We start from the raw sequence: 12,500 nt of genomic DNA on the forward strand, positions 1-12,500 counted from the left end.
ACCCCTGGGGGGGGGGACATTCAATGGGTTTCACACACACACAAAATGGATTCGATTGTGAAGAATGCAGGGGTTTTTATCATTGTTTAACAGAATTCATAATTTGCCCTGAAATATGTGAAAAGATATCGATCAAAAGATTTAAACAATAGACAAAGGAAATATTAAACATCCCAACAGGAAAAGAATGTATATATAAATAAAGCGTCACAAAGAGAAAGCCAGTCAGTTGATCAAAAAGAGTGATGCTCGACACCACTTCTTCACCAATAACTGCCTAACTATGCACTACCTCATGCGCCTTTTAGAAACGTCAAATACTAGTAATAATTTATAATCAAAATCTGATTTGTCAGTGTGAAATAAAAGCAATATATTTTTTGTAGATCAGCTGTGTTGTGATTTTTACTTCGCTATCAGTGTGTGCATATATTTGTACCAACAACAAAAGTAGATGTTAACATTTATAAAGACTGGACAAACATATTTTGAACAACTGGCCACAGCGAATATGTAACACCATGTATACAGAGAAATAACAATAAAATTGAATAAAAATTATAAACACGACATAAGAACCTGTTGTGAAGAAACAGCAGACTTGATTAATTATCAAAAAGAAGATAAGTTAAAAATATAGGATGGAATACTGTTGCCACATATGGACAGGAGCTGCTAGAAAAGACTTGTCCTGCCTTGATAGGGTTCAAAATAGACTTTGTGGCCTGGTGGGAGATGTCCTTTTCTCTTCGCTGCAACCTCTATCTCATAGAAGAGATGTTGCGAGTTTGTCTCTGCTTTATCGTTATTTTCATGGAAAGTGTTCGACTGAGCTTCAATCTATGCCCCCCCCCCCGCCAAACTTTCACAAGAAACACTAGACTAGCTGAAAACATTATCAATAATTTTCCCCACTCTTTATCTGTGCCTAAACCTAAACATAGATTCCATGATCAAAGCTTCTTTCTTAGAACTGCACGCCTGTGGAATTGTCTTCCGTTTTCCTGCTTTCCAGCTTTCTATAATATGGTTGTCATCAAGTCCAACGTGAACAAGTTTCTGATGAGCCGTTCCATTTTAAGTTAACAAATTTACCGAACTTCCATTACTATCGATTACTATATTGTCCTTTTGACTACACTCTTTAACCCTTATCCTTGAGTGGTCTATCGGCCTTGATAAGTGGTGACGCCTATGTAAAAAAAAAAATGTTTGAAAAGCCATTTTCAGCAAAGATCGTCAGTCAGTGTCATTAACCACTAAACCATTATCACCTCCTATAGCAGAAATACAACACAACCAGATAATTTTACATGTTAGAGAATTAGGTTTTTAAATCTAGAAACTCACTAGACTAGTATACAAATATATTGGTTAAGAGATATTAATAATGAAGGGTTATGTGTTTTTATAATAATAAATCTCGTTTCCAAGAGGTCACACAAGGTCAGGTGTGTGTTTGATGAAAATATTTTTGTAGAACGAGCTGGATTCGAACTTGGCACAAAAATTTCTAATTAGTATAGTACACCAGTTAGCCATCATAACACACACCGAGTCATCGCTTACTAAGGTCAAAGGTCACTCGAAGACAGGGGTTAATGAGAGTGCCAGTTGGATGATGACCAATACGATGAGCAGTTTGGTGCACAAAACAAAATTTTAAAAGATGGTTCGACAAGTATTTGTTGACATTTTACTTGAAGGCGACTATGTTGCAGTCAACAAGGAAACAGTCCAGTAGTTTGTATTCCATAAATCAGAAAGTTTTTGGATAGTTTGCATTTTTCTTAGATATCTGTATATGCGACCTATGTTTGTATGTTTACAATACCTATTATTGTCATGTATGTAATATTATTGTATTTGTAATATTGTTATATGTATATAATAATGTTGTATATGCAATATGTTTGTGTATGTAATATTGTCGTATCTGTGATATTGTCGTGTAAGTAATATTATCATATATGTAATATTGCTGTATATATTCTATTATAGTATATGTAATATTGTTATGTAATATTATCGCATACACAATATTGTTGCATTTGTGATATTGTTATATATGCAATGTTGTCATATATGTAATATTGTCGTTTATGCAATATTGTCGTCGTATATGTAAATGAAACATGGACTATATTGACAGAACATACAAGGACGCTCTTTGAGATGAAATGCCATTGGAGAAACTTTGTGAGATAGACTAAGAAATGTAGATATAAAATAGACTTAATATTAACAGATCCATCAATGACGTTATTAAAAAAAAAAAACGAAATTAACATGGTTGCAACATGTTGTCCGGCTACCAGACTCCAGCTATGTAACGAAATCCTATCAATAAGATTTCATTCAAGAAAGACTATCTTTTTACATACTGTCCCTGTAAACAATGGTCTCAGATAGTATCCACTTACCTTTCAGTGGCAATGTGCCTTGTTTGAGATAAACAGGAGATAAAAAAAAAGGACAGCCACCAAAGAGATAGACTAATGGGTGAAACTGGCATGCCATGACTTACAGCTCAAAGACTAACCCAAGACCACGATAAGCAGTGAAATGTTTTCAAGCATGATGCGAAGCTCTCTCGAGTATGCACATAAGTCAGATCATTGGGAAGACTGGCTACTTTTTTTTCTATAATTGGTGCCTGATAAGTCTAAGATAGTATGAGTTGGTTTATTCTATCAAATTTTTACGGTACTGATAAAATATAATGCGAAGCCCAATATCTTTGAATTTAAGTGCTTAAGAACTCTCCCTGGGGTAAGTTTGCAAGATAGACTAAGAAACAGCCTTACCCCTTACCCCCCCCCCCCACAAAAAAAAGAGAGAGAGATTAATATTGTTTGGACATGTTTGTTTTTTAATTTTTTATTTTTTTATTACATTTTCACCACAAACAAGGCACATTGCCACTTTGGTGTAGGGAGCTACTATCAGGGGCAGCAACTACTGGGGCACTATGTTGGGATTTGGGCAGCAAGATGTCGGTTCACGTTGCACTTGAACTTCTGCATGTCAGTACAGTTAGGGATGCAGGAACCTGGAATGGAATTCCAGAGTCTAGCGGTTCTGGGGAAGAAACTCCTGGAGTAGAAAGATCTTTTACATCTAGGGATCTCTACTGTATGGGGGTGGGATTTAGCTGCCTGTCGGATTTGTCGAGGGTGTCTACGTCGTAGGGGCACAAGTGTCTGCAGTTCGTCAGAGCATTCACCATTAAAATACTTGTAGAACAGGCAGAGGGATGCAACGTTTCGTCGATGAGACAGAGGCTGAAGCTTAGATGCCAGTTCAGGGCCTATCAGATTGGCGACTCTTTTTTGAACCTTGTCTAGGAGCGAGTGACTAGCAGCAGATGCACCAGCCCAAATATGACAACAATACTCCATACATGGGCGAATGGTGGCCTTATAGAGGTACAGGATACTTTCAGGTGTCAGTAGTTTTCTAGCACGGTAGAGAGAGCCTACCTTTTTCACAGACCAGACTCTATGTAAAGAAATCCTATCAAGAAAATTTAATTCCAGGAAGATCAAGAAAACAGCTACAAGAGAGATGGACTAACGGTTGACAAGATTAAGGTTTGAGACTGGCATGCCGTTGGTGTCTCACCACTTTTGGCAGTAAATAAAATAAGTGGTTGAATTTTGTTTTAAGCATGTGACGAATCTCTCTGGAGAATGCAAACGAGCCAAGCCAATCTTTCCTTACTCTTGTATTTTCTTTTGTATAATATGAAGAGAATGCAATGCCTTCAGTAAGATTTGAACTCGGCATGCAACAGGGGGGAACGATAAAATTATCCCCTAAAGAAAACAACATTATTTTAAAACTTTTATTGAAAAAAATTCAGATAACTTGATTATGTAGTTGAGCTGACATCTATTCAATGTAGTCACATTCAGCTTCAATCACTGCCTCGATACAGGTTTGCAACTGGAAGCATGCCCTTTCCACAAGCACCGGCAGGAGCTCGGCAAATACTCGGCAGATGGCGACGATCAAGTTGACTTTGGTATTGTAGGTGGCATGCTGGTGATGTTTTTGGTGTATGACCAAACGAAGTAGCCCAGCAGGTTCAGGTTGGGGGAAGAAGGGGAGCCAGTGAGTACAAAGTTGAAGCATGCCTAAAGTCAAGCCTGGGTCTCTTTGGACTTATGGGCTGGCGTCAAGTCCTGCTGCCACACCCAGGGTCTGCTAACGACCACCTGATTGCATCAGGGGATTACCACACTCTTCAGCACATCCAGATACACTTTGGTGTTGACTTTCAAGCCAATGTCAAAGATGTGAGGTGGCATGATGTGACCCTAACTTGAAACCACACCAAAAACCATAACTGTGATCAGAAACTTTATTTTCATAACCCTGGCATGTCTCTGTTAATCGTGACAATCCAGCGATGTATTTTTGAGGGTGCTGTCTTGTTGTCATGACTTGGATTAGTAGAGATCCTCAGTTGTACAGTGGCACATCTCCAGTCTTGCAGACATGATAGAAGGCTCCTATCGCTCCTGGGATTTGTATACAATTAGCCAACTAGTAGATGGTCTGCAACAAAAAAAAAAAGAAAACTGGTTTTCATCAAACGGAAATGGAATCATGTCATCTTTTCTAGTGAGACAATTTTATCGTTCCATCCTGTAATTCTGTTCATTTCTGCTGATAATCTTTCGCACACCCTGCTCTTTTTATAGATGCAGCCGATTGTGATTTAGACACCCTGCTTTTGTAACCACTTCCTTACCCATAGGCAGACATTGATGGGTTGGCTATCATATTTCAAGAATAAATGGTAATGCCGGCATCTGCTTCATGTTCTATTATTGGCAAGAAGCAAAGTCTTATTCCATTTCTTCGTGGGCCTGTTAAGTGTTTGCGACTGGATTTGGGAGCCCAGCCTTTTCTTTTATTTGGCAGACATTGAATGACAAAAAAAATAATAATAAATAAATAAAACGGTTCCCATAAATAAGTAAAATAAAAATCTAATCAGTTTATAGTATTAAAAAAAAAAATACCCACGCTCACATGAACCCACCTGCAAACACACACACGCACACAGCTTCCATTATATAAAGAACAGTTGTTTGTGTGTATGTGAGTATGTTTGTTGCCCAACTGAAAGTTAGAAACTAGAAACCGAATCACCATAAAGTTGGTATTGTCTTGACCGGCATTGCCCACAGGAATAATAACTAAAATTTAGAGGAAAAAATTATTCATTCTCCGAGGGTCTGGTATCGTCAGGGGTGGGGGCGGTTTGTCAGTGTTAGTATGTACTAATTTGGAAAGAAAATTCCACAAGGAATCTGTTATATAAAGGAGAATTGTATGTGTATGTCTAATTGAGAGGAATTGGCTGGGCAGAGCAGAAAAAGGGGTTAGCAGAGGAGAAGAAGAAAACAGGAAAGGGAAAGACAGTAAGATAAGTGAGAGAGATAGAGAGATGGAAGTTTTAAAAGACATGTTAAATTTTTTACCCTGGGCAATGCCAGGTCGCCTTACTAGTATATATACAAAGGGCAGTTGTCTGTCTGTTTGTCTGTATGTATGTCCAGCTATATATGGCATAATCACATTGACACACTGGTTCTTGTAAGATCATTGAAATTAAGCAACAATGAGCCTGACCAGTAGTAGATGGGTGACCATTTGGGAATAGCAGACGTCGTATCTGCTCTCCGCTTATCTCGGCATTGGTTCCAGTCGTCTTGAACTTGCCACTGGACAAATTTACCCCCCCTAGCATTATTTGAGACATTATTTAAAATTGTCACTATCTTAATAATTTTTCTAACCGGAATTTTTTTTTTTCACACAAATAAACAGAAAGATATTTGGTTATTGTAAAATGACTGATTATCGTTATGATATTGACAATAAGAAACTCATTGAAAACGTTGAAAAAAAAAAAAATGATTAATTTCAGTTGTCTTTTGTATTGAGTAACAGATTTGGGAAGATCACTTAAGTTTTAAAATTTTTATTTAATTGAAATAAACAAAATAAAAAATTAAAATGTTAATATCAATAGTGACGCTAAAAAGAAACGTTTGAAACAAATGTAGTTTCTTTCATCCAAGGAAAAGCAGTTTGACACATAAAAATAAAAGTAGTTCCACTCACAAAAAGAAAAAATGTTCTGCTCACAAAAAAAAGTACTCACAAAAAGAAAAATAGTTCCACTCATAAAAAGAAAAATCATTCCACTCACGAAAATAGAAGTAGCTCCACTCCAAAAAATAGAAGTAGTCTCACTCATAAAAAGAAAAATTGTTCCACACATTAAAAGAAAAAACGTTCCACTCACGAAAACAAAAATAGTTCCACTCACCAAAATGGAAGTAATTCAACTCAAAAAGAAAATAGAAGTAGTTCTACACACAAAAAGAAAAATAGTTCCATTCACTAAAAGAAAAATAGTTCCACTCACAAAAAGAAAAATACTTCCACTCACAAAAAAGAAAAGTAGTTCCACTCACAAAAAGAAAAGTAGTTCCACTCACAAAAAAGAAAAATAGTTCCACTCACAAAAAAGGAAAATAGTTCCAATCACAAAAAGAAAAATAGTTCCACTCACAAAAAGAAAAATAGTTCCACTCACAAAAAGAACAGTAATACATGCAGAAAAAATGCTGATAGGCCCGTATTATGTTTGGTGGGAATGATGAAGGTGAAGGCCGCACAGACAGAATGTTTCTCGTTAATTATGCACTTCTAATGAACTATGAAAACAACTGCGGTGATATCTTGACACCTCCAGTCGACAAGTAAACTAATAAACACTGATTAATGACAAAAGGTGATACCTGTTACCTCAATCAGATCTACAAAAATGTGACATCTTAGCATGTTATATGCTGAAAAAAAATATGTGGAATACGGAGATGTAGAATTCTTTTGGAGAGGCTATTGTAGTATATGTTCATTCATTATTACCCTCTTTTTTATTTTATTTATAACTTTACCCTCTTTTTTATTTTATATGGAGGACATGAATCCATCTATGAGGGTAGTGTAGTATATTTTCATTCGTCATGATACATTCCTCCCAGGACTTATATCCTCTTTGGAAGGGGAAGTGGCAGTATACTATATGTTCGTTCCTCACAGTATCACTCTTCAACAGTTACCTTCTTTTCATGAAGTTTCATGAAAGGGTTGTATACTATTTATTTATTGTCATGATATTGTGATGTAGTTGTTATTCTTCCTCAACGTTTTCTGTTGCATTTTAACACTTGGGCCCAACACGTTGTATTCATGACAGTCGCAAAGGAAAATTTCACTCAGCTTTTTAAGTTGAAATGAAATTCATAGTTCTTCAAAAATAGCGCATTGCTTCTCGTTTTTAAAGTTTCTTTCTTAATGTCGTCTGCCATGTAGTTAACATTCTTGTCATTACGGGTGAAACGTTCATTTTCTCCAGCACACAATTTCTTTTCCAGTCCTCGCTACGTGATGCATTTTTTCTCTCTTTTTCTTTTCCTTCTCCTCTGCTGTGACGTCACTTCGCACACTGGCTTGGTCATTTGCATATCTTTCATATGGCTGCTGCTACCACCATGAGCGGCTCTGTTGCAGTATCATACTCCCAGGCATTAACCTCTCCTATGATGGTAGAGACGTGTAGTGTTTGTTGGTCCTGATATCTTCTAATTATTTATCTTCTTCTCAGTGCATGTAGTCTGTTCATCCTGATATCATACTCTCAGCCTAATATGCGATTGATGGAAGCATATATTAGTATACTAGCAGTTCAGCCCATATATATATATATATTAAAAAGTTGACTTATAACCTACATCTAAAATTTCAGGTTTAGGTAACCTGCATCTAAAATTTAAAGTATTTAGACCTAAAATTCGCAGAGGAGTTCGGTAGAGTCTGCAAAGGTTAACTCTGCAAACTTTGACCTCTTGGCAGCCAAATTTTCGCGCAAAAACTGATTAAAAACATGCTGCATGTCTGAATACCCTTTATGTAAAATTTCAAATGTTTAGATCCAAAATTTGCTGAATAGTTTGCTAGAGATCGCAAAAGTCAAATCGTTTGAACTTTGACCCTTTGGTAGCCGAATTTTGGCCAAAAACAAATTAAAAAGCTTGCCCTATGTCTGAATACACTTTATGTAAAATTTCAAATATTTAGAATAAATATTGGCTGAGTAATTTGGTAGAGGTCAATTTTTTTTTTTAACTTTGACCCCAATTTTGACCCCATAACATTTATTATTTTGGGTTCAAATCAATTTAAAAAGTTTGATCCATGTCCAAGGAACCTACATCTAAAATTTCAAGTGTTTAGACCCAAAATTGATGTAGGAGTTTGGTAGAGTTTTCAAAGGTCGAATCGTTGAACTTTGACCCGTTGACAGCCAAATTTCTGGCCGAAAACTGATTAAATTTTTTTTCCCAAATCTCAATACCCGAGTCTGTAGACTGAAAATTGACAGAGTAGGGAAATGTACGCACACGTACAGTTTCACTTTTATATATAGATAAGCGGATTTTCGATAAATCATGACGTCATTAAGCTCTGTTGCTTTTTTGTTTGCTGTTTTCGAAATCCATGCTAAACATTGTGTTGGTGTAATTCTCCCGTCTCTCTTTCTCATATATATATATATATATATATATATATATATATATATTTCAGAATAAAATTATCTAACAATCAATTGGTATCAAAACCTGTGATTATAAGTCTTCCAAAATATTATTGGCAGTAATAATCTATAAGTACTATCCCATCTAAATAAAAATTGCTCGATATACAAGATAGAGCAAATAAATAAAGTTGTAGTCATTCAATAAATTTAAAAATTTATGACGTGAAATGTTTAAATTGCAAATCAAAAGATTTTTATTATTTTATGGAAGACAAAGAATACATTTGAAATATTATAACTCTTTATCCTATAGGATTTCGATGTCTACAATCTCTTCAGAGGAGAAAATATTAGCAAATAATTATAATGGTTTACACCTTATTTGCTAAAGTCAGTGAGACATGGAAAATCACTATTAATAGTTTTTTTAAGAATTTAAATGTCATAGAGTAAGGGAAGTTAATGAAAAGGATATAAAAATTCACATCCAAATTGCATGGTAAAATCCGAAGTGAATGTCTTTGATAGCAGACTGTATTTTGAGTAATTCACATCACAAGGTAATAGTCCGAAGTAGGCATTTTCCTAGAGAAATCTTCTTTGTTTATATATTGAGTCCGGTAAAAAAAAAAATTTCATATAGGTCCGGTGGATCTGTTTATTAATAAACATATAATTTAATATATTTAATATTTTTATAATTATAGAACATGAGCTTCAAATTCCACTACAAAATAACTTCAAATTGTTAGTAAAATAAAATAAAACCGCTTTCAGTAGACAGGCTACGCAAATTAAGAGAAACTGAACTGGTATAAAAAATTAAAAATGAAAATTAAAAATTAGAATTAAAAATAAAATGAAAAATGAAAAGGATAAATAAATAAAATAAAAATAAAAGTAAAAGAAAGAAAAGAAAAGAAAGGAAAATGCTTACACATAATAAAATAAATTAGCGAAGAGAAGATAAAATAAAATAAATGGGAAAGGAAGGAATGACTAAATTTTATATATATATATATATATATATATATATATAGTCATCCACATACAGTGCTGTTTCGTTCATCACAACTCATCAGCGCGGCTAGACCAGCACCTTTCCCCAGCTGTGGAACGAACCTACAACCATCGCATTGACAGTCGGCAGCTCTAACAACTGGACTAAGAATCGGTACTCGTAAATGATTCATCAAATATTTGTGATATAAACATTTGCCCAACACTTAACAATGCTCTATTTTTTAGTGATACCTCCCCTAAACTTTTACATATACTTTACAGTCCAGATTCAACCACTCTGATAATTCGTGGACGACGAAACACATGTCAGTGGATAATTATATTTTAAAAATAATATATTTTATATTGTTGTATATTGTTTTAATTTAAAAAAATGTAAAAAGGAACAAAAAAAATTTAATTTTTTCTTTCATAAAATTTTTTTTGCATCATAACGTGGTTTAAATCCGTTTTCTGCCCCAATGTCCATTTCCCTTATTCTATGTATCTAAAATGTTTTTAAAACTTTAAAAACTTTAATTTTCTATGTTTATTGCTTTTAGCAAATAAGGTGCAAACCAATAAGACCATTTGCTAATATTTTTCCTCTGAGGAGATGTATAAGCATCGAAAACTCATGGGTTAAGGAAATAAATTTATTCAATTGCATTCTTTGTTTTCAAACAATAAAAAAATTCTATATTTGAATATTAACCTTTCCAAATCATAAAATTTAAATACCTATATATCTATATATATATATATATATATATATATATATATATATATATATATATACATAGATAGATAGTCATCCACATACAGTACTGTTTCGCTGTTTCACAGCTCATCAGTGCGGCTAGACAGGCAACTACTTCAAGCCAGGATTGAAACCCGACCGTCTGTACGACAGTCAAAGCTCCTAACCATTACGCTATTGGCGGCTGCTGAGCGAGTAGTGAGTTTAACGCTGTTTTACATCGTCCGAAATACCTCCGCTCAATTTGTTTTACACAAAGAGCATCGCTTATACGCTAATGGTAATTCGTGTATCACTTCTTTATATGCTCAACTCAAGATGAGGAGCATTATATATATGTATATATATATATATATATATATATATATATGAGAGAGAGAGAGAATAAATCAGAAAAGTTATATTCCAAAATTCATGATATTGGCCATTTTATAATTTATTCCTTTAATTCAGTTGACTTATAAAATTATTCACAGTATCTGTTTCGTAGCGCAAAATCAATCACTTAATTATTATATCAATCAGTGAATCTATTATGCCCTTAACTCATCAGAAGAAATAGCAACAATCAATCCGTCAAAAGGAATTGAAGTGTGATTTGACATGATTAAAATCCGAAAATTGGAAGAGTGACTGCAAATACCTTTTTATTTTTCCATTACGCCATATTGAATTTTTATCAAACAAAGTCATTAAACCCAACCATTCGTACTAACAATTTTAATTAATTTGTTAATGATTTAAGGGCATAATAGATTCACTGATTGATATAATAATTAAGTGATTGATTTTGCGCTATGAAACAGATACTGTCAAGAATTGTATAAGTCAACTGGATTAAAGGAATAAATTATAAGATGGTCAACATCATGAATTTTAGAATATAACTTTTTGTCATTTATTCACTATATTGCTCTGTAATTACATTGAGCTTCTTAAATAAGGATTGATATATATTATATATTTCGACAGAAATATATATATATATATATATATATATATAATAAAAATTACCAAATTAAATTTACCAAAATGATCCAAGATGGTAAAATTAAAATATATTATAAAAATTAAAGAATTAATATTTATAAAGTTATCTCAACCAGATGTAAAAGCTCGATAAAACCAAATAGGAAATAGAGCTTATAAAACGAGCAAACTGTTAATAAAACATTTTAAAAAATACTTTGAAATGAGTTAAAAACATATTTAATCTGAAAAGGAAACCCTAGATAAGTGAGTAGCCCTTAATCCGTGGAGTTTCGAAGAAATACTTTCCTTCTCATCAGAGGGTAGGAATTAGCAAAATGCAGGATCGGATTTTGCGTGCAAAAGTATTTGATGAAACAACAAGTAAGTCAAAGATCTTACTTGAAAACAAAAAAGGTGAAGCAGAGGAAATATGGTGAAGAAAAAGGTGATTACACATGAATGGATAGTCTGGTGGGAGATAAATAATCTTATATATATAGTCTGTTCATTGTACAGACATTATTTGTTACATATGTGCAATATGCATACATGTTTCAGTGGAGACCCAATTCAGGGACATCACTTCATCAGGATTAGGAATCCACTTAAATATGTATGCACCTATGTAACCAATAATGTTTGTACAATAAACAGACTATATACCAGCTCTGTCCTGCATTGAGCACTCTTTAATAATCATGCGAGTTTCATTGGATTTACATCTGGAAAACTAATTGATTGCACACGGTATATAAATAAAAAGAACTTTTTTTGTATGTATGTGTCATAAAATTTAAGTACCTAACTTTTGATATATATGGATGGGACTATAATGTGAATGTAAAAGGGAAAGCCTATAAAAAGCTCTAGGAAAGCTAACTCATATGAAGAATACAATTTGTAACTAAAATAATACTCCCCATATATATATATATATAGATATATATAGTCATCCACATACAGTACTGTTTCGCTGTATCACAGCTCATCAGTGCGGTTAGACAGGCAACTACCTAAAGCCAAGATCGAAACCCAACCGGCCAAACGACAGTCAAGGCTCCTCACTATTACGCTATATAGCTGCTGTGCGGGTAGTGAATTAACGATGTTTTGACATCGTCCAAATGCCGAAGCTCGATT

The 12,500-nt window shown here is 34.0% G+C and overlaps 1 protein-coding gene across 2 annotated transcripts in view; it reads left to right on the forward strand.

Annotated features, from left to right (window-relative positions):
• LOC145258156 (synaptotagmin-1-like) overlaps positions 1-12,500 on the forward strand; it is a 228,960-nt gene that overhangs the window by 160,490 nt on the left and 55,970 nt on the right. The gene's annotated exons all lie outside the window — the stretch shown is intronic.

The sequence above is a fragment of the Euprymna scolopes genome, chromosome 33 (assembly GCF_053919585.1).
Source record: "Euprymna scolopes isolate OS-2025 chromosome 33, ASM5391958v1, whole genome shotgun sequence".
Classification (NCBI taxonomy): Eukaryota; Metazoa; Mollusca; class Cephalopoda; order Sepiida; family Sepiolidae; genus Euprymna; species Euprymna scolopes.